At 45.7% G+C, this 22,620-nt stretch overlaps 1 long non-coding RNA gene across 2 annotated transcripts in view; it reads right to left on the minus strand.

Moving 5' to 3' along the window:
- Positions 1–504: 504 nt before the first annotated feature.
- The window catches only part of LOC138687349 (uncharacterized), a 28,348-nt gene continuing 6,232 nt past the window's right edge, over positions 505–22,620 (minus strand). For both annotated transcript variants that reach the window (XR_011326577.1, XR_011326576.1), the window contains 5 exons: positions 13,152–13,303; positions 10,180–10,320; positions 9,057–9,181; positions 8,310–8,403; positions 505–1,818 (listed from right to left, as the gene is read on the minus strand). This is a non-coding gene — a long non-coding RNA (uncharacterized lncRNA). The remainder of the gene's footprint in view (positions 1,819–8,309; positions 8,404–9,056; positions 9,182–10,179; positions 10,321–13,151; positions 13,304–22,620) is intronic.

Consider the following 22,620-nt stretch of genomic DNA (forward strand, 5'->3'; position numbering starts at 1 on the left):
TCAGCTAACAAACATCCATCTAGGAGTTAATATTTCACTGAGCAATTCCAGGAGGAATTATCACAAAATTTGTAGCTGGCCTGAAGTTGAAGCATCATCAATACAAAAGGGAGTAAGGTTTTTCCACAAGAAGGGCTGCCTGATCTTGAGGTCTGCAGTAACATCACTCCAATGCAATCTAGCAGAGGAAAGGAACAGGCGCATGCTTAGGCGCTGATCCTAAGGATTTCTGCTCAAAAATGGGAGTCCATCAGAAATGACAGGACTCAGTTTGTTCAGTGCAACAAAGCGACGGCTAAGGAGAGGCAGAAACACTTGCTATAAATATGACAGGGAAGTAAACACCATGGAGGGAGACCTATTTAATCCAAACCACAAATTGGCACAAGAATAAATAAATATAAATTTGCCATGAACATAGGCTGAAAATTAATAGGATTCTAACCACCTTTTGACAAGCAAGAAACCATACTGATTTCAGGATGGCTATTGAACCATTTATAGTTCCTAAGAGGACAAGGACAATAGTGGACAACACGTTTAATGTCTTAGAAATCTGTGTATACAAACATTAGAAACAGAACAAACAGGAGGAGCTGAAATTCTTCATACAAAGCAAAATTCTGATTTAATTGGCATAACGGGCTTGTTGGGATAACTTACGTCTGGAATATTAATATCCAACTGTATAGCTTCTTCAGGAAGGGCGAACAAGGAGAAAAAGGAGGATCTCAAAAGGTAGGTACATTCACTGCGTATGAGACTGCATGAGGAAATAGTCTCTGAATAAGAATCAAAGAAGGAAAAATGGGTGCCACTAGAGCAGAGGCATACAGCAATTCAGCTAGGAAGAGAAAACAGACCAGCCATTTTAACGAGTCATTCACAATATCATCCAAAAAACAGTATTTTGTGGTAGCAAGGGATTTTAGCTACTCACAATTACTTGACAGGGATCCTGTAAATCACTGATTGCTTGGCAAGTTTTATGACTGCATTGGCAGAACAGCTTTTATCCAAAAGGTAAAACAGACAAACAAAAACCCTAAAGCTGAAGCTTTTCTAGATTTTATTCTGGCCAAAAGGGAAGAAAAACAAGAACAAAAACCCAGCTGCTTTATAAACTGGTAAAATTGGTGAGGAAGAGCCCATGGAAGGGAAGTCTACGCAGGTTCTAAAGAGAACTTGTGGTTACTTAGAGAAACAACAGCAACAACTGAAAACTATTCCAATGAGGAAGCAGCAGGAGGAATTTAGTAAAAGACCAACTTTTCAAAACTAGGAACTTTGCATTGACATCAAGCATAGGACAGAAAGGAAAAGAAAGGTAAAATACTTCAGGTTACTTGGGATGGACAGTTAAGAACAGCACAGGGAACTAAACACAAAGTCAGAGGGTCTGGGCTCCAAACAAGACACAACCTCAGAGAACCCAGGAGCACCCATGACTGCTCCATAAGGCACTGGCAGTACACAGAGGGTGACAGCAAGGAGTGGTCCAGCAATTCACCACACAGAAATGCTGTCGAGAGGTGACAGTCACAAGCACAAGGCTCTTTTTGCTACAGCCTTTACTCAAAAGAGAGCTACTCCAGTAGCTGAAGTGTGAAATCTTCAGTGATACAAGGGAAGGAGATAACAGATTAGGAAGTTAATTTTTTTATTAGCTGGGCTTGATGACTTTCATCATGGAGGGCTTCTAGACTTCCAGGTCCAGAGCATTCAGCAGTTTTCTCCAAGAATCCACCCAACATCCCAGAGAAGATGCCATGTACAGGGATTTCCACACAGCTTTTGACACCATCTTGTATGACACTCCTATAGATGAGGTAGAGAAAGTCATCTAAATTAAGCTTCTCTGAAACAAGTGCAAAACTGTCTACTACTAAAAAAATCTACTTGGGAGATGGTTTTAGCTCAAAATGGGAAAATATATCAAAAGGAAATCTGGCTGAGGCCTAGCATTATTCAGTGTTTCATACCTGACTTTCATGCTGACATAAAGACTTTTCTTATTATATCTGCAGGTGGATCAACTTAGAAGCCAAGAGTAGAATTCAAATTAACCTTGACAAATTGGGAGAAATAGTCTGAAAAAAACCCCAGGCTTCAATTTAGGGAGGACACATGTCCAGAGCCTACATAAGAACAGCCCATTTCAGAAACACAGATTAGGGAACAAATAGCTTTATAACAACTCTAAAATAATATGGACACCATACCAATACAACCACGCCATGCTGGAGTGTGTAAACTTGCTTATAAGATGGGGTTGAACAAACAACTGGGAGGAATGATCTTCTGGGACCCTGACTGCTCCCCTGCATAGGAATTTCTTTTTCTTATTTCTAGTCCAACCTTCCTCTAATGCAGCTTGTGCCCATCACCTCTTGCCTTCTCTGTTTTTCCTGGGTATGTTTTTTCAGAGTTTCTTTTTATCCACTACCAGTAATGTTCCTTTGAACAATCCTTTGAATGCATTTACTTATTTTTAATGGCATTATGATCATCTGAGCAAAGAAGTGTTGCATTAACATGTAAATATCCAGCGTATTAATCTCAGCAACAAGGTGCATGCTAGGCATTTCATAAGGATGCTTTCTCCCACAAGGATGACAAAGTGTGTTTGTTTCTCTATAATTACAAGCGGGAGTACACCTCCACACTTCACACTTCAGCTCTGCCTGTCTATTTATTGCAGTTTTGGCAAATTCATATGTCACTGAATGGGACCCTCTTGTTTGGTTTCTTGAGTTTTGGTTTGGTTTTTGTTGTTTGGCGAGTTGGGTTTTTTTTCCCCTCAAATTTGTCTATTTTGCTGGTTCAAGGATTTTTTTTTTTTAAGTATTCTCAAACTTTTGATCGAGCATTTGTGTCCCTTCTTGCTGCAGCCCTTCATCATTTAGCTGATCAAGGATATCTTAGGGAGTCCAAATTAAGCATTCCTCCTAAGCATTAAACCTGCAACCCATTTCAAAGACTTTCTTGTGCCTCTTGCAATATCACAAAGAGGAATCCTTCATCTTTAAGATCCTGGGAGTGAATTCCCTAAAACACAGAGGGAAAAGGTGCAGGACAGGGGGACTGGGAAGCAGTCCAAGTATCATTCATGGTATCTATGCATCACATTTGGTCCTAGAGTACATTGCAGTAAGGCACTGACATACTTGTTAGCCTTTAAGGTGTATTAAATATGAAATGCAATAGGAAAAAAAAAGTGACTCTATGCCCTAGAGAGAGAGAATTGTAAGCATTTATGGTTATGGTGACAGTTCAGGCGGCCTATCCAAGACTACAGGGCCAGCTTTGGGTCTGTTCACAGCCCAGAGGCTCCAGGTGCTGAATCCTACCCTCAGCACAAATTTAAATAGCCTTAAAGATTTTTATTTTTTTTTAAATTGAGCATCCGGTGCATACCAGTGTATTTAAAGACACCCTGAGCCAATTCTGCAGCTATTGCTGAATATTGGTCCTGGCAAATTTTCTCCAGAGCAAACACGAGAAGCCCTCGCAACACCCAATACATGTGGTGAGGACTCAGTTTTCTACAGGTCCTTATCTCCTTACAGATCTCCTCACAGTGACTTTTTGTCCTGTGATGCTAAACTTGGGGCACTGAATGTCAGGGCATTGAGTGAGGCCAAGAACAAACAGCCATAAGACAGCAGGATCTCTTTTAGAGCTTAGGATGCAGCCCAAGGACAAGGGAGCTGGTGCAGGGCTGCACAGACAGCTTTAGATTTGACTATCCTAAACAATACTGCACCAATGAAAAATACTGCCACTTGCAACCACAAGAAAAGGAGATAATTATGTTGAGCACTGCCACCTCCAGCACAGATCTTCACACCACTCAACACTTAATTCCCTTTCCCCATGAAAACCAAATACTCATTCTAGCCTTTGGTCCCCATCCTTTAACATGCTATTAGTCCCTGCAAGTGGTCTCCCCTTAATCTGTGACCACTACATTTCCTTCAGAGCTGTCACAGGAGGGCTTTTCCCACACTTTTTATAAATCCAAATACCCACTATCACCCGGATCCCACTAGTCAAATAGCTGCTAATACCTTCTAGGACACTGCAGAAGCATGTTGGGTAAAATCCCTGCCAACACCACAACTGCCCATGTCTTAAGGCTGGTGATGTTTTCTGTTTTCCTTTTTGCCTTATATAAGAGTTCAGGCAGCTAGAACTGCTCTGATGAGTCTTTCTGCAAGCTTTCAAATCCATCCATTCATGATACTCTGTGCTTCCCTTCATATCAGAGCCCCCAGAGTTGGTATTTAACACTCGTTAGCTTTTCCTGATTCCTTTTTTATGTAAATACACATTTATCATGTTTGCCCAAGGAGAAAGTATTTGTGGTTTCCAATTCCCAGTGCTGCCTAATGCTTGTGCGCACAGCGTTTAAACACTGTGACCCTTCTGTCAGGAAGGCAGCGGAGATTTTGAGAGGGGTCTAAATCCAATTGTTTTATTTACTGTATACTGAAAGGTACTGAGTTGTTTAAACTTGCCATTTGTGCTGCTCTAATTCCTTGGTTCTGTGTCCAGCAGTGGCAGGTATGGAGAGGGTCTCCATTCAGCAGCAGATCTCTATGGAGCTACTTCGGAAAGAGGCAGGTGAGAGAGGATCACTCACATAAGTGAGGTGAAAAGAGCCAGCAGCCAAAGATACATGTGGGTTGGGACTTTGGCACATACCTGGGTTTGCTCATTAATCCTAGCAAAGGGTTTACTAAGCTTGCAGGGAGAAAAATTTGACCCAAGAGAGCCTGAGACTGTCAGCAGGATTCCCAAGTTCCCAACAGCGGGCTTCTTGCTTACCAAGAAGATTCTAACTGAGAAAACAGCCAAGAAGCTCACCAGACCAAAACATGAGGAGTGGCCATGTGTGATGTACAAGAGAAACTGAGGTAGGCTTGCCAGAAGGACTGATGTGTGAGCACCAACCAAGGAGCATCACACCATCAGCACGGATGGATACCACGTTCTGCCTGTCTGGAGGGTTGGAAAATTCCTCAGCCTTCACAAGATCATTGTGAGACCAAAGACTTGTTTTCTCCTCCACGAAAGATGCCACAAAATTATTACAAGTTCTCTTTAGACTGACCTAGTGACACAGATTTCATTGCAAATATTGCTTTCAGGAAGGATGTCACACCTTGCTTCACAGAAAAGGGAGAACAAACCCAGGGGTGGCTCCCCACCTTTCAGGATGGGCAGAAATGTGACTCCCTTACAGGAAGAAATCTTGGAGATAAGTGAGAGCTCCTGTTCTGACCGAAGGCAAAAACCTGTGCAGACTGCCTGGGTCTGCTAGTATGAGAATCGGCCAAGGCAGATCTATGGACAGAAGTGAGAACAGAGCCAGGAGGTCCAGCAGATGGGAAAAAAGGTATAGTCTGTGCCAATATTTAGAAAGGTAAATGAGAAGACTTGGGTAATTACAGGCCTGTCAGTCAGACAGGGAATAGCTGGCTGTTCTACGGGAGTTCACAGAAAATAAACTTTATCAGCATAACCTGTTCTCTTGATGGAATGATAAGTCTGGGTGATAAAGGTAAATTAATAATTTAATGATAATTAAATGTGAAGAGCATTTCATTTGGTCCCATATGACATTATGGCCATGAAACTCAAATGGTAAAATCAACATCACCCCTATAAAACAGACTGAAAGCATCACAACCCACAGGTCTCAACCTGCACTGAAAACGTGCCACCACCAGGAGGTCTCCAAAGCATCTTGCAAAATGCAGCTCTCGGACAGATACAAACAAGTAAAATGGACACAATCCTAAATCCAATCTGGAATGTTCATCTCACATAATTGTGGATATACCCAGTGCCAGCATCACCATCTCAGCTGCCACCTCAGACTCCATTTAGAAACAGAGATCACATTCAGCCAGGGCGAGCCAATTGAGGGGTTCAGCTCAGATTTGGACACCTACAAGGGAGCAGGATGTACAGCTTCCTACCATGGTCAATGGAACTGGGATTCAGCTGCATACATGTTGACTCATAGTGCTGCTTTGGATGCCTTGGGGTATCCCAGACATTCACACAGTGCTGAGAGATAAAACACAGGGTCTATGGGAGACTCACGTGCCGGTGGGGCACCCTGGGGAATCTAAGATAGTACTTAGAGATTGGTATTAAGGTAACCAAACCAAGTTCTGCAGCTCTAGTTGGCAAGGTCTGGAGAGAGATTCAAGTGAAACCAGCGTCTGCTCTGCAACCAGAATATGGATTCAGTTGCCCACACAGATGTCTGGTGCCATTCGAGATGCCCTGGAGACCAAGCTTTGCCTCCTGCTGTCATTCCAAAAGGGCATGGGACTCCAGCAGGTCCTCTGTCACAAATTCCATCCCTGGGGTGACTTCTTATGTACTCCAGGACCTCTCACATCCCTGGACATCTCTGTCTGGGCAAGCAAACTCCACCTCACCCCGTACAGACATCCCACACCAGGTTACTGGGAGCTGCACCAGAGTAGCTTAGAAATGTCTTCTTGTGTCAGCTTCACAAGTAGTGAGTTGCAGGGGCCTGTGAGAATGCAATATATAGCTACTGCTTCCAGCAGTGCAACCAGGTACCTCTTGTCTCGCAGACTCTGAGTTTTACAGGAAAAAACAGTTGCTAACAGCCCTGCAGTGTCATCTAGCAGAGCCAGCCATGGGTTGCTCCAGCTGCATACATCAATTCACAGGGCTTGGACTGATGCTGGAGCATTCAGCACTGCACGTTGCCCATCAGCACAATGGCATCCATGTCTGGGCCAGGCACGTTTTGAGCAGGGATTGAACAAGCTGCCCAGTTACCTGCAGGTACATTCACATGGCATGATGCAGTGCCAGATGGATGTTCGTATCTCCTGTAGGCAGAAAGAGGCCTGCAGATATCCCATTTCCTGGGCAGATATTCAAAGTTCTGGAACATTGCACACATTTCTCTCGGCTTCCTGTTGCTGTGATTAGGCATGCTCCTAGGAAATTCAGCTTTTCAGGGCACGGGGACTCCAGGTAGCCTTTTTTTGGTTCCCAGATGACTTCAGGGAAGAAGTGGTCAGCTCACACAAGCTCCTCCAGGCATGCTCAGTAATTAATGCAGTTACGGGCACCGGTGGAAATTTATTCTCCTGAAAGTCAAGGTGCCAGGGAATACAGCCAGATGAAACTCCAGGATCCTGCGACTGCAGGCAGTGGGTAATTCACACGGAGACATCAACAAAGGGACTATCGTTTAGCCAGATGAGACCCTGTCCTGGCTTCTCAGCAAGCCCAGGCACAGCAAAGAAAACACAAGGGCATCACTGCTAGCAAGAGCAGGTGCTAGATTACCACACCATCCCCTGCCCAGGTTCCTGCTATGGTCTTCAAAAGCTGTTGGTTGATGGCAGATGAATGACAAATCCAACGGCCGCTGGCAAAGCTCTCCCCTTCCAGAGTCTACCCCAAGAGCTGCACCCAGCACTCACCAGCTGACCCTCCCATGGGACATGCCTCGTTTCTGTCATAACTCCTCCACAACCATTCAATAAGACAGTTAGCAAGGAAGGTGGCAGCACCAGGAACAGGGGTAAATACCTGCCCTCTAGCTTGGCTGCTAGCTCAGACCTCAAGTTAAAAGGATGGTAGTAACTGCAAACAATCTCAGACATTAAGCAATGAAACTGTTATCTCTTTTAAATTTACATTGATATTGTTTTCTAACATGGAGCTCTTTCCCAATGCAGAGGCCAGAGAGAGCAGTAGATTCAGCGAGAATATAATGGGCTTGAAAGGTATTTGTCAGTGCTGGTTTCTCAGGTCAGGCTAAGTGTCTGTGCTTGAGAATTAATTTGTAAATAGGAGGTTTATAAATCAGAAGTTCATCATCAACACACACACACACTCTTCAGGAACTCACCAAGGGTTGTATAGGTGCGACCTGGATCCCTAATAAGCTTTGGGCACGGGATCTATTACCTCTTACTGGAGGGAAGGGAGGAATAAAATCTCAATTTCTAGTTAGTCACAGAGATTTAATCAACACTTCGTGTTAATGATCTGTATAGTGCAAATTGCATGAAATCCAAAGAGACACAGAGAAGAAGATGTTACAGACTACAGGTGCCCAGACCCCCAATCCCACACTTGGCCTCTGAGCTGCTTTTGGGAAAAGGAGCATTTTTGTTTCTCTGTGCAGCACCTAATATAATAAAGTCCCACCATAATATAAACAGGGTTCACTGGTGCTGCTACTGTGCAGATACTAAATAGTCATAAGCAACTGTGAGAGAACTGTAGCATATCCTTACCTGGCAGGGTCAGACTTTGCATACTGTGCTTGCAAGCATACATACTGCATGCTGCGATTAGTGTAGTTTCAGCAGGGTAATTTTTCACAAATGTCTGCAACAGAACAACAGTGAGGTTAATATACAAGATCCTGTGCAAGTGCCAGCATCAGCAATTTAACTGCAGCACCTTGACTCCGTCACCACAGGGCAAGGAAGACAGGCTGACCAAGTGCCTCCCTTGAGGCAGGTCCTACTGCCTTCCCCAACCTTATCCTCAGTTACCAAATTTCCACATTTTTCTCCTCTACCATGTGGCAGCTCTTGTCTGGATGTGTCCCTAGCTACTCCGTCCATCTGTTCTAATGCAACAGAATAACTTCCCTCCCGGCCCTTGAGTAACTGGGAGCAGGTAAGTGTTAAAATCCTGTTTTATCCATACATTAAGACGTGTCCAGAGAAAGCTGTGCCCCACTCTCTATGGCTATGGCTCAAAAAGCAACACAAGAAGGCACAGGCTCTATTACACACTTCTGCTCTAACAAGATCTGCCACCTCTGTACTTCTTAGCAGTACTCGGGGCAGGGTGGGACTGGCATGCCAGTCCATTTTCACGTTCCCAAAACCCTAGGTAAATCCAGCTGCAGCCAAATCACCATCCACCAAAAGGTTTTTTTGCTCAGATTCATACAGACAGGAATTGGGAAGGGGGTGACCAGGGCTCTGTTGGTGCAGGATGAAGTGGTGGTGGTGCTGTGAATTACTCACTCTTACATGCAGTCCTGTTTACTCCACAACTGCTCCATTGCTGCCTCAGGCCCCTCCACAGGCAGTCTTATGTGCAAAACGAAGCCACATCCTCCAATGTTTGAACAGAAGAAGAACACATCCACCTGTGAAGGCATCACATTTGCAACAAGTTAGGCCTTCGCTTGCCACAAATTGGGCAAAACCCCCCATTTTACCATCACACCTGCTTGGAGGATTTGCTTCTCAGTCTGGGAATTAAATGTAGCAGAGGTTTTTTTTAAAAGCTCTCCTCACTCCATCAGAAGTGCCACTCTCACCATGTTCCCAACCAGGAATAGACAATCTCTTGTTGGAAGAGTAAATTTGAGTGTAATCTATCCTTGTGCATGATGGAGCCACCAGCCCTTCTCCACAACCACTCGCTTTCAGACCAGAGGCATCAGGTGCAGCTTGTCCACTACCACCTGTCTCACTGCTGCTAACCCTTACAGCACACAGCACCCTTGCCATGAGGGCCCACAAGTCCCAATCCATAAAACCTGATCACTGTCAATCCCACAGATGCTCATTGCCTAGCACAGTCTATTAACACATTTCTCCCAAATGGTCTCACAGCTCTAGGCTCCTCTATAACTACATTTTTTTGCACCAGCAGCAGCTATACCCCTGCTCTGTATGTTTGGAACAAGTGTACCTCTCACCCACCACTTCCCATGCTCCTTTAGGAGAAGGGAGAAGCCGTCTCTGGAAGCATAAATTGGTGGGATAAGCTGCTGTTAGCTGAGCCCACTGAGCTCTCCTACTTACTCCAAGTGAACTGCTCACTTTGAAGGGATAAACAGTCTGATTAAACTAACAGCTCTTCCTTCCTTGCAGTGATTCTCTTTGAAGGATATAGGCAAAGCCAGAGTGAGCGCAATCTCTGGCAGCAAATCCATTGCTGACTCCTCCTGGGAGAGAGCCCTCTGCGCAGAATGGGAGGAAGAGAGCCAGAGCGGGAAAGCTGGTGGAGATTTGCTTTATATCAAGTAATCTCGTTATTGCAATTTCAGAGCTAAATGGTAAATAGGCAGGAGTGCTGAGCAGTGCAGCAGGAAGCAGGCCTGGGTCACTGGGTAATTTAGCTGATATAAACAATAACCTGTGCCTGGACGGTTGGCGTCTGCTGCTGGTGCAAACCTTTGGCATCACTCAGAGTATCAGTGGAGCTGTGCAGTGCAGGTAGACAGTCCTGTTGTCTGAGGCCGTATCCAGAAGTCCTGGGAGGGCTGATACAGGAGAACTAGGAAAGATAACAGCTAATTTATGTCAACTAGTATAGGTGTACTAAGACGCCTTATCAAATGAATAAGGAAACTCAGTGGGTCTGTTCTTGGTCTAACGCTCTCCTGTGTTCATCCCCAACGCAGAAGGGGAACAGTGGTGGGGAGCACAGAGCAGATACAGAAAGCAACTCACGCGGTGGCCTGGCATAAACTTGAAGCATCTTTATACAAACTGACAAGACATAGAAACAACAAGGGTGATTTGCATTTTCCAAGGAGAGTCAGCGCTTTCCAGTCAGCTCCGGGGCACAACAGTCTCACGTGGTCCCGCATAGAAAGAAGAGCCCTGGATGGGTATAATCTCTGTCGCAGCAGCCAGACTGGGCCCAGATGTTGCTATTAGTGTTTGTTCCCTTGTTTTTCTAGGTTTGAATACAGTATATAAGGGATGACCATCCACTTGAGACTTCTTTCAAGGCAGAATCACTCTCAAGACACCACTGCTGCATTCCCAGGCACAACAGATTCCTTTGATAATGCATCAAAACTCCTTGATGCTTGCAGCTCAGATTGAAGGAACCACTCCTGTCTCCTCTCTCAATTTGCAGCATTTCTGAGTACCCTCCTGCCAACGAAGTGCTCAGCAGTTGCAGTGTCCTGAGTGGGTCTATCTCACTGATCCACTCCTTCTCAGGTCCCGAGCCTGCCTCCCGGGCCAGGACTTTGCAGCCAGTTTGCTCTGAGCAGTCTTGGTCCATACTGCCCCGCACACCTCTCATTCAGCTGCACTGGCTCCTTTGTGGAGCTCAGCACCTGCAGTGCTCACCAATTTCACACTGACATGGTGCACTGTCTGTGCTCCACACCTGTATTTCCAGACAGATTAACCAGTCCTTTCTGGACAGCTACACATTACACTGTTTTGTGCTGCATTCCTGCACTGTGCAGTGCAGTTTGTATCATCTTCATCATTCAGTGTACAGCCTCAGGGCTTGTTTACTACACATCAAACCCTGCTCTGAATAGCGAATCTTTTGCTTCCTGTTGCATTTATCTGTTGCACTCATCCACTCATCATCTGGAGAAGTAAGTCTTGGAAATATTGGGGAGGTTATGAATTCTCACAGTGCCCTATGACATGAGGAGACATATTCTCCCAATTCAACTTGGCTCCCAGATGTGCCTCTCTCAAAGGCAGTCCTTGGACACTCAACAGCACTGAACTTTGTTCAGCACTCACACTGCTAATGCAGCTGTGGTCCCGCCCAGCTAGACCCCCTTTGCTCACTACTTGGTGCTCTGAGTGCAGCAGATGTTCTTAGAAGAAAACCAAATTGTCCAGGAAATTAGAGCATGAATAGTACAGTTTGTTTGCCACAGGCAAAGATGAAGTTATCTTATTTCTGGTACTTCCTAAGATCTCAGTTCTTGCTTAACCCTCTGAAGGTGTTCATAACAGGGTAAGGTTTTTATCAAATATCTTAGGTTTCAAAAACAAGAGGGATGTGTCATGTCCTGCTATACTCTCCACTGAAATGCGCCAATGCAATAATCACAAAAAGATTTTGGTCGGTGTGGACCCTGGAGGTCTCTCATCCAACCACTGATCAGAGCAGAGCTGACCTCCAGCTGAATTACATCACTCAAGGCCTTGTGCGGTCAAGTGTGGAATACCTCCTAAGATGGAGATCCCACCACCTCTTTGGCCCCTGTCCCACTGTTTCACCACCCTAATGGGGAAGATTGTTCCCTTATGACGAACCAGAAGTTCTGCTGTTCCAAATTGTGATCGTTATCTGTTGTCTTTCAAGAGTCTGGCTTCCTCTCTATGAGTAGGTAGCAGAAGACAGCAATTAGATCCCCCTTCACCTTTCCATAGCCTCTCCTCATTTGCTGTATGCTTAAACCCCCAACCATCTTTGCGACCCTCCTCTGGACTTGCTCCAGTATGTTGATTTATCTCTTGAACTGGGGAGCCCAAAATGGGACACTAGATGTGGCCTCACCAGTGCTGCAGTAGAGGGATGCAGGGTCCCAAAAGGAAGCCACTAGTAGCTGGCCACCAGTTAGACTTCATACTGCTGATTGCAACTCTATGAGTTGGTAGTCCAGCCAGTTTTCCACTGGAGTCATCTGTATCTTGTGAATTGACAGACCATGTTAAACACCTTGCTGAAGACAAGGTATGCAGTATCCATTGTTCTCATCTGTTGACTCCTCTCACACAAGGCAATCAAATTGGTCAGGCACAATTTGCTGCTGGTAACTCCACCCTGGAGAAAGGTCAGGTCTTCCTCAAGCAGAACAGGGTTACAACAAGTCATCAGCACCCTGAAGTCATTGCCAAGAAAAGTCTGCCATTCACGGTAGTGATTTCTTCCTCCTCAGTCTTGTGCATGCTTGGATTCATTTTCATATGTTTTGCTAACACTGTCTTCTCGCTGGTTCCCAGCTGAAGTTTGGAAGTTTCCCAGTAGCCTCCTCCAGCTTCATTTAACATAAAGGGCTGTTGTTTGCTACACAGCAATGCCTGGGTTCACCAGTCCTTTAGCATATGTTCACAAAGCTCAAGCTAGGACAAGTTGGGCAATAGTTACTGACCAACAGGCAGCTGTTAAATGCAGATAAAACCAGCTGAAGCCCAAACAAGACCTGAGACTCCACGCTATCTAGTCAATGCAAACCCCCTGGCCTTCTGCAATAAAGACAACAGGAATATTATTGGGAAACTAATAAAATCCAGTGCTCCCAGTTTGGTCCCTGGCTGCGGAAGTGCTGTACCTGCTTACCAGGACGAAAGCCCTGCCCACCCACAGGGCCAAATGACATATTTGCTTTGCAGTCTTACAGTTGATTTCCAGTGCTCCATGTGACAGCCCAGAGATGTCTGCAGATGTGTGCCATGCTCCATCATCACTCATTTGTCCATGGGGTCAAGCAGCTCAGCAGGGTCAGCTCAGTGCGGACTTCTTCCTTATTGCAGGTTTTCCTAGCCTGAAACTGAGAAAAAAATGGTTCTACAACTAATAATAGAAGCTGCGAAGAGTTAAAATGTCCCAGGAGTAGAGGAAGCTTTGATTCATTTCTCCACATAAAAAGTTTCTAATTATACTGAGTCTTATCTCTGTGCTAGAGTGGATTCATAACACTGCCTTTGTCCTTGATGTTCAGCAGCAATGGCTAGATTTCGGACAGTGCAGGGATGACAGTTTAGGAAAGAAGAACAGTTACCAGGCATCCTTCAGGGAGGAGGGGCATTCGTCCGAAGCCTCAGGAACTCCAGAGATGGGTATTGAGCAAAAGCAGAATCGTTGATGAACATACCCTGGCACACATAGCTATAGCCATGGACCAGATGACTTCCCCAGGTCCCTGCCCACCTGAATTATCCCAGGAACGTCTGATCTCAAGCAGCAGGGTCCATCCCCAGGAGCTCCCAGTGCTGGGCTAGCACGCTTGCACAGCAAGGATTAATGTGCAAATGGAAACCCCGCCTTTTCACCATCGTCAGAGTCAATAGCAGGCCTACATACTCCAGCTTGGCACTGTATCCCAAACTCACAGGCGTCTCCTGAGAGCTCACACAACAGGAGAAGGTGCAGGCACTTCTGTTAGGACAAACCAGTCAGCCAAGCTCTTAAGCAGCACTCAAAATCTCCTTACATAACTTCTGAAACAAAGGCTGCCCGTGCAGCCTTTCTACTTAGGCAACCAAATACACTCCCTCTTGCTCCCTCCCACATAGAGGGCATGTTACCATGATGGGTTTCTGCATTGCATTTCCACCTCGGGTTTCTGTAGAGCACATGGGTACACACATGCACACACACATACACTCTCTCCCTCATTTTTATACAATGCCTGACCTGCAGTTCAACACAGAATGTAGCAGATATGAGATACGACTTAAAATGCAAGTTATACATAGCTCAGGTAGTGACAACAGCAATATTAACAATGACCAAACCTGCTGCCATAGGCCACAGACTGCAGGGACCACAGTATGGAATAAAAGCTGTTGCACTCAGCAGTGTTAGAGAATGAGCCAACAGAGAGTCCAGTCCTTTCTCCAGACCCTGCACCCCTCACAGTCTGCCAGGTGGTACCAAGCTGTAAAGGCTGATGCATACGATGTGCTTTAGAGAGTGTCTTCCCAGGAAGAACACAGTGAGCAATGGTGATACGGACAAAGATGGAGAGTGAGCAAATGCTGTAGGCACCGGTGCTCGAGCTGGGCAAATATCTGAGGCCAGAAAAGCCAGTGCTTGTGATTGAAAGAGCTGGTCCTGCACTGCCGTGTGAACAGTGGTGGACAGGCCACAAAGACATTCCCCTATGGGGAACTGGCACAGATGAAAAATAAGTGGCAAAAAATAGTGATTCTGCAATAGGAGTAACTTCTCAGACCATGTCACCTCATGACCACAAACCCACTTGTGCCAACATGTGAGCAGAGCAGGTCTGCAGGGTAGGAAGGAGGAGCACGGAGGGGCAGAGACTCCTGCTTGCAGGGACACATCAAAAAGCAGCAAAATCTACAAAGTAAATGCTGTTCCTGATGTACTTCCTCCTCTTTGTGTCCTCTCTCTTCACTTTCAGCCTCTCTCCGTAGCGATGCCCACAGAGGAGTGATGGGCTCTTCCCCAAAATCCCAGACAAGGCTGTTACACTAGCAGCAGAGAGCTGCTGTTAGCACAGCAAAGGAGCCATCTCAAACACTGTGAGCCGCAGTGAAAAGGTTTTTTCTTGCTGGCTGTTGTTGCACACATGGGGTAAGGATGCAGGTAATGGTCTACCATCACAGGACATGCTTGGCAAACCTATTCAAGCAAATTTTCCGGCATGAATTTATCCAAAGAGAGAAGCCAAATGGGGGAGTCGGAGAACATCCCACTCAAATGCACACACATGCACACTTGCTGCCTACATGGCTGATTTCAGCTCTGGTCAAGGGCCAAATCCCTATCAGTGCTGTGAGGTCCCAGAAGACTGGGGCAAGGATGCTGCTCAGGGCTGAACGGGTAAGGCTTTCCATCCAGCACAGAGCAGCTCATACTGAAACACAGTACAGAATACTGCCATAGCTCTCCCAAATGATTTTATTTTCCCATAGAAGTTTAACATCTAAAAAGGTAGTTTTAAAATCAGCTTTCAAAAAGCGAGAATCCAAAGTTTTAGTCACTGATAAATATTTTGGTTCTAGCTTTCCAACTGTGTCTGCTCCTACAAGAAAACAATGTTTGCCCTCATCTTGGGGTCAGGGTATTTTGTTAAAAGCACACTATTTCAAACGAATCTTGCTTTTCCTCTGTGAGAGTGGCTGAGCGGTCCCATGACAGAAACACTTGCAAGTTCTTTGGTATGAAAGGAGAAGTGGCTTTCCAGGGCAGTGCCACAGCAGCCCCAGAGATCCCCTATCTCAGGCTGCCAGTTGCAATGCTGCTCACGACACCCTCCAAGAAGCACGTGCTCTGCCTGATCCTCCAGCTGAGGTTAGCACAACCCTGCAAGCAAACTAAACTGAGCAGTTGTGTCAGCCCTTGTGGCTCTTACAGCTCCAACCTTGGGAGCTCCCCTGTGTGCATCAGAGATATTCACCTAGCCTAGGGCTCTGTCTCCATCAGAAGCAAAAGGAGCTGCTCTTTAGGATGCACACAAGCCTGGGCACTCTGCAGGCATCCTCCTTGCTCTTCCCCTGCATGCACAGTTGTTGTATCAGGGATGTTAGAGGAGATGTCCCTGCCTGCTGCCTTCAGTCTCTGCTGATGGACCTGTTGCCTCTGAAGTTTTCTGATCCTTTTTTTACCCTGCTGTTACTGTCTTTCCTCTGCCTCCTCCAGCAGCAAGTTCCTCATTTCCACTTCCTGCTGTGTAAAGATGAACTTTCTTTTACCTGCTTTAAACTGCTCTCCTAGATTCATCAAGTGCACATAGTTCTAGTACTGTGAGATCTGGTGAATGACAGCTCTGCTTTCATCTTACTCACCACCTCCATAATGTTATAAACCTCAGCCACCTTCCCCTTCTTACCACCTTCTCTGCAAAAGGGAGTCTGGGTCTTTTCGGTCTCATAAGGCAGCTGTTTCATCCCCTTGATCATTTTAGCTGCTTCTCTGCACCTCTCTCTAACTTGAGATGCAGAGACCAGAGCTACACAAGGTGCAAGACAGCTGCAAAATGATGCCTGGTGTCCCTGTGAGGATGCCCAACATGCTGTTGCCTTTTTGGCTGCTGCTGCTGCACACAGACCTCATGATTTCAGAGAACCACTGATGGCTCCAAGGGCTCTTTCCTGAGCTGTACGTGCCAGTTCCATATTCAGCATCATGCAGCAGAGTTTGGAGGGAGTTAAACAGAGGAATGGTTGGTGCAACCTGCTGTGGCTGCCTCCTGGAGCAGAGACCTCACAAAGAAGTTGTACACTGCAGTGAACAGTGAAACCACTTGAAAACAGAGCACGTTCCTAATGCAGCCCCCTGCCCTGCAGGTCTCCGGCTTCCTGACCTAAGGGTCTAGCAAGCACAGAGGGTAAGCGAAAAGCACCTCGTTGCCCAGGCTAAAGTCTACCACCCTGGACCTAGGTCTGGTTCCAGGTGAGCCCAGATGTTTCCAGAAAGGCCTGGGGTGCTCAAGGACAAGGGGGATTTTTCATATGAAGGAGCAGATAAGACAAGTTGGGTAGACACAAGAGTAATTAATTACAGGAGAAGTAAATTATTTCACTGCTACCACACATGGAAGCACAAAACCCAGCTATAGCGGGAACAGTCCAAGCCTCCTCAGGCCATTTACCTCTATGGCAGATGGGGATTAGCAGCCTTCTAAGCCAGGCTAAGGACTCCACAGTTAAGAGTGTAGTTTGCGGTTATTTATAAGCCTGATTTCACAGCCTATATTTCTCAAAAAATGTCTTTGCATTTGAATTTCACACACATTATCTGTGGCCAGAGCAGAATTTTGGCAAAATGTGAGCTGAAAGGAGGAGAGAGGAGAGAGGAGAGAGGAGAGAGGAGAGAGGAGAGAGGAGAGAGGAGAGAGGAGAGAGGAGAGAGGAGAGAGGAGAGAGGAGAGAGGAGAGAGGAGAGAGGAGAGAGGAGAGAGGAGAGAGGAGAGAGGAGAGAGGAGAGAGGAGAGAGGAGAGAGGAGAGAGGGTTTGCATTCCAAGAAATGTCTTCTCTGCAAACAGCTTGGCATTTATCACTCTTGGAGAGCAATTCCTGATGGCCAAGGATGAGATCAACCCAAGGCTAAGGGAGAGAAAGCCATCCTAATCACATCAATTTCAGGACAGCTGGGTATCTGCTAAGTAAAGCCTGCATTCATGACAGGAGAGTAAAACTGGGACCACCAGCAAGAGTTACTGATGTGTTCCTGGATACTAGAGCTCCAAAGGACCAAGCTCATCATTTAGCCCCAAGTCCACGCCTTCGTGGACTTCAGCTAGGGATTCCTCAAGCACAGCCCACCCCTCCCAGCTGGAAGGCCACACATCTTTTAGGAAAGAAGACCCTAAATGGCAGAGAAGCCTTCACAGCACCCCAATGGTCAATTCTCTGCACAGCTGATATTTTGCACCCTCTTTCTTGTTTGAACCTATGCTTCACTTCAGCCACTTGACCTCACTCAGTCTCTAGCTGGGATTATTCAGTCTTCCACTGTGAGAAACCTTCCACCCTTGCAGTGAACTGCAGATGAAAATCAGATCATTTTTTGGTCTTTTTTGTAAAGCACTTGGAGCTCTTGGAACTTTATTTCAAAAGCAGATACTTGTGGCTGTTTTCTCTGCCATTTCCAAACAGACTTTTTAAACATCTAAGTACTGTAGCTGGATGCAGCATCCATATGATAGGGATGAACAAAAAGACAGTTCCTCTTTCTGCTCTTATTCAGGGTTTCCTTGCATAAACAACCTTCTATCCTCGTCCACCAGCTCACATCTCAAGCTCATACTTGTCATTTATACTTCAGGATCCTTAGCTTTCTTCTGTGTCTTCTTCTTCCCAACAATAGTCCCCACTGTTTAAATGTGAGCACCATTTTTCTGTATGTCATTTTGCAATTCCCCGTACTAAAATGAACACATCGTGCTCAGCAAGTCCAATTCACCAGCCAGCCCAGATGAATCGGTATAACTGAGTAGTTGCTACCATTTTCTTTTTTACTGATCCAGTGTCTTTTCTCTATATGATACATGAGAAAATAGTCCTGCAGCAATTAGCCCCATATCAATAGTTGTGGTCATTGATAATTAGGGCATCAAAACGAGGCAGGAGTAGCTGTACTGCCTCAGACCAGAAGTCTCTCTGACTCACCAGTCTCCTTCCAGCTGTGGTCACAGGCAAATGCACAAGAACAGTGAGAATGAGGCAGGCATGTGTGACACCTTTCCCAATACCTTCCCAGTACCTCAAGCCAGACGTGTTTTCTATGTATTTGCAACCCTCAGCTCAACTCTTCTGCATTAACTTGTCACGTCTCTCCTTGAACCCACAGTCTCTGCAGGTCTCCAGCACTCAGAAGGACTGACTATTTACTCCCACCTTACTTCTGACCTTTCAACAAATTATTTATACTTTCCAGCACCTTTCTTGTTATCCTATGGCTGCTTATTTTCCTTATAGCCTTTGGTGAAGGACACTGTCAAAAGCATTTTGGGAATCCCAATACAGTCTATTGAATAAATTGCTCATCTGCCACATGAGAGAACACCACTGCCTCTTCTCCCACGAATCACATAAATCCATGTGCCTACAAATACCATTTTGTGATATTATGGGGTAAACGAAAATCAACAAGATCTTTTCTGGAGCTCTTTTTCAAATTTTCCACTCTTCAGCCTTTAGATGCAAAGACAGTTTGGGAAAGCACTTGCACACCACCATTTCTAATTCAGCAGTCTCATTCTTGGCTTTCTGAAGAGTCTGAAGCAAGACAACCGGCCCAGATGGCTTATCACTGTCCATTTCATCAATTGGATCCATAATCTCTGCTCCAGGCTTTTCAGTTTTGAACATATCCTCCAATGAGTCCCCACGAAGGTTAATTACAGCATGGGAATCTCCATGTTTTCTTTTTCAATCAACAATAATGCAAATAATTGCTTCAGCTTCTCTGCAATGGGCTCGTCTTTTCTAATTGCTCCTTTTATACTCTGACCATGTGCTGGCTCTGTCAACTCTTTGGCACACTTCTTGTTTCTCATATATTTGAGGAAAATCTACTTTCTTCTTCTTTAGCTGTTTCTCAGATTCTTTCAGTGTGCCACTTGGGCAAGGAACTCAGTGATGCATACCCAATACAGTGATGCAGTACTACCATCGTCTTATCTAGGTCTGGCCTTTCTTTCCACAAGGTTTCTCTGGTTTTTACCAGGATGGTTAGCCTGCCCACTTCCTTCAGTTTACAACCCTCTGTCAAACAGCATCACTCAGCTTACAGTGCCCCAGGGATTGTCTGCCTTGCCCAGGTTTCCAATATGCCTGTTGTGTTCATGTCTTCGTTTAGGACCTGCCAATCCACTCCCCCATTTCCAAAGGCTCTTGGAGATCTAGAATATACCTGAATTTTAATCCACTGCCTAACTTTCTCCTAGGCTGTGTGACTGAGTCTAACTCTGTAATCAGACTGTGCAGCAAAGGAACTCAAATGCCCTACAGAAGCTTTAACATACAGCATTAATACATTTATATATTTTCAACAGCCAAGTTTGTAATCTGGCCAAGAGATACCACTCAGGTTTGCAGGGCAGAACTTATTTTCCACAGAACAGAACTGGCAGGCATTAATCATGCTAGCAATCTGTAATCTGCTACAATCTACTGTTTCCAGAGCTCCAGCATATGACTTTGGCAGGAGGCAACCTTAGGTCAACAGCTCAGATACAGGGCAGAGCTCCACACCCAGCACTACAGCGTGCTTCAGCACACGTGCCATTTCTCTGCAGCGCAGCTGAGACAGTACTGTCCTCTGGCAAGACAGCACCCTGGCCACCAGCATCACCAGGACTGTGGCAGTTGGTCATTTAGACCTATAAAAGTGGAGAAGTCTGAGAACATTTGTCCCCAGATGATAGCTTTCTGTTGTCTTATTTTCTGGCAAGGTTGCTGAGGGCCCTGTGTAACCACGCTGCTGGGGATTCAGCTGCTTTAACCATGCAGAAGATGTTACAACAAGCAGAGCTGGCATGTAAAAAAAACATCTAATTTCACAGGAAAGCAAAACCAAGATACAGATTTGCCTGTTCAGTGGCTTGACGTTTGTCTTTTGTCACGGACTCAGTCATTCAGGAAAAAACATGTCATATTCCGATTACCTGCTCCTTTGTCACTAGCCTACAGGCACGAGCCCAGGCACTGCAGAGAGGGTTCCTGCCCTCACACTCAAGGAGTGATTTCCTACTCATGTAGGAAATGCCACCATACCCTTTGGGGGCCAGAGCCACGAGAAGCTGTGAAACATGGAAAACCAAGCAGAGCAACCAGCATTATCACCAATCCCAATGAGATTCAGCTTCAGGGACCTACCTGTGCTGGTAGCAGTGAGCAGAGAGGCCTTCCACACAGATATACTAAGCAACCTTTCTATGTCCCCTCCAGTCCCGCCAGCTACTATGCCGCATCTGTGCCTGAATTCATGTCAACGATTTCATGTAACTGAATTTGTGCCAGTCCCTCACCCATGGAGAGGACACACCAGGCTGTTCTGACTCACTCATCACTGGAAATGTAGAAGTTTCCATCCTGGACTGAACTTTCTGGACCATCATTTTTGCTGTGAACTTGTCTAACCCCATTTTGAACACATTCTGCTTTCCACCCTCAGCATCATGTGAAGGTAGATTCGTAAAGAGATGTGAATGGATCACATCCATTCACGCACCCACTTCTCACACAGTGGGAAATGGCAAAACACTTCCTCTCTTTCTACCACAGATGTCTGCTACACTCCCTTCAATTCACCCCATCCCAAGCTGGGCGCTACGCCGTAAGCTGTCCTTTATAGAGAAGCTGGCTCTGGTCTCCTTGCCAGAATTTCTGTACCTCCTCCAGTCAGCTCTAATACCAGCTGCAACAGATACTATCAACACCCTGTACACACCACTCTCCTCTGAATTCGGCTTCACATGTATTTGAATTGAATGTAATCTGCCATTTTATGCATGAGCATCATGGGACCCTCTTCAGCTTCTTGCATTCAGCCCTAGATTTGGCTCTCCTGAATCATTTTTTTTTCCCTACAAATTTGCCAGCTCACTATTCACAGTCTTCTCTGCATCTTCTATGAATGCACTGATTGGCATGAATACCAGCACAGACCTCTGTACGCTGCCACTGGCACCCACCGCCACTGTGAAAATGGGCTCGATACTCCTGTAAACAGTTATTAGTCTATCGGCCTGCCTCTTCACCCCTTGAAAAGCTAGTTTTCTTGTAGGTCACTGATGCAGGAACTCGCTCAAAACATGCAAACCCCCATGTACAAGTGTACTAACTGTAAATCACCCTGCTCGCTCACACCTTCAGATAGCTTGGATACACTTCTGTGCTTTGACTTCCTTCTCTAAGAGCCAAATAAAACTCTTCCCCAGTATACTGTATTCATTCAAGCATCTAATAAAATTATTCTACATTGTTGTTCCTAACAATTTGAGGCTGAACACTAACTCTCATTCCTAAATCAGTCCAGGACTCCTTTCACTCACTGACATCACACTCCTGCATCCCTCAAAAACTGGTTTAGGCATTAAAGCATAAGCCTGTTAGTAGCTGAACAGCTTTACTACTGCGCTCCTCCAGCACCATTGGGTGACTGCAGTTGGCCAGGGCAATGCACTGATTTGCTCCAAAACCTCTTTGCCAACACTTCAGTTTGAGAGAGTCCCTCAGCCCCATCTCCCTCTGCACAGCAAATAAAGGAACCTTCCTGGGATGCCACTGCAGCCAGCAGTAACACAAGGAACTCATTTGCTTCTGCACAATAGCTTTGTTTTCTTCATGTGTCCTCCCTGCTCCTGATGTGCACACCTCGGGAGAGAGCTGCCTGGATGTATTCCTGAAAATTGGCGTCATAAAAGGACTTTTTTAACCTCTAAATATATATAGTGTCAGAATGTAAATGAGAACAAAATGTCTCTTGAAACAGGGGAAACTCAGACTGGTGTCCCTGCAGAGTGAATTTGTCCTTCAACCTCAATTCAGCAACTTTGGGTGGCTTCCTGGTTTCTAAGAAACTTGAGTCCCTCCTCCAGCTCTGCAAAGGCTCTTTCTTCACTGTCAAAGCCTGGCTGTGCATCAGCTCCCCAGTCCCCTCGGTATCTC

The sequence above is a fragment of the Haliaeetus albicilla genome, chromosome 10, assembly GCF_947461875.1.
Source record: "Haliaeetus albicilla chromosome 10, bHalAlb1.1, whole genome shotgun sequence".
In the NCBI taxonomy this organism is placed as follows: Eukaryota; Metazoa; Chordata; class Aves; order Accipitriformes; family Accipitridae; genus Haliaeetus; species Haliaeetus albicilla.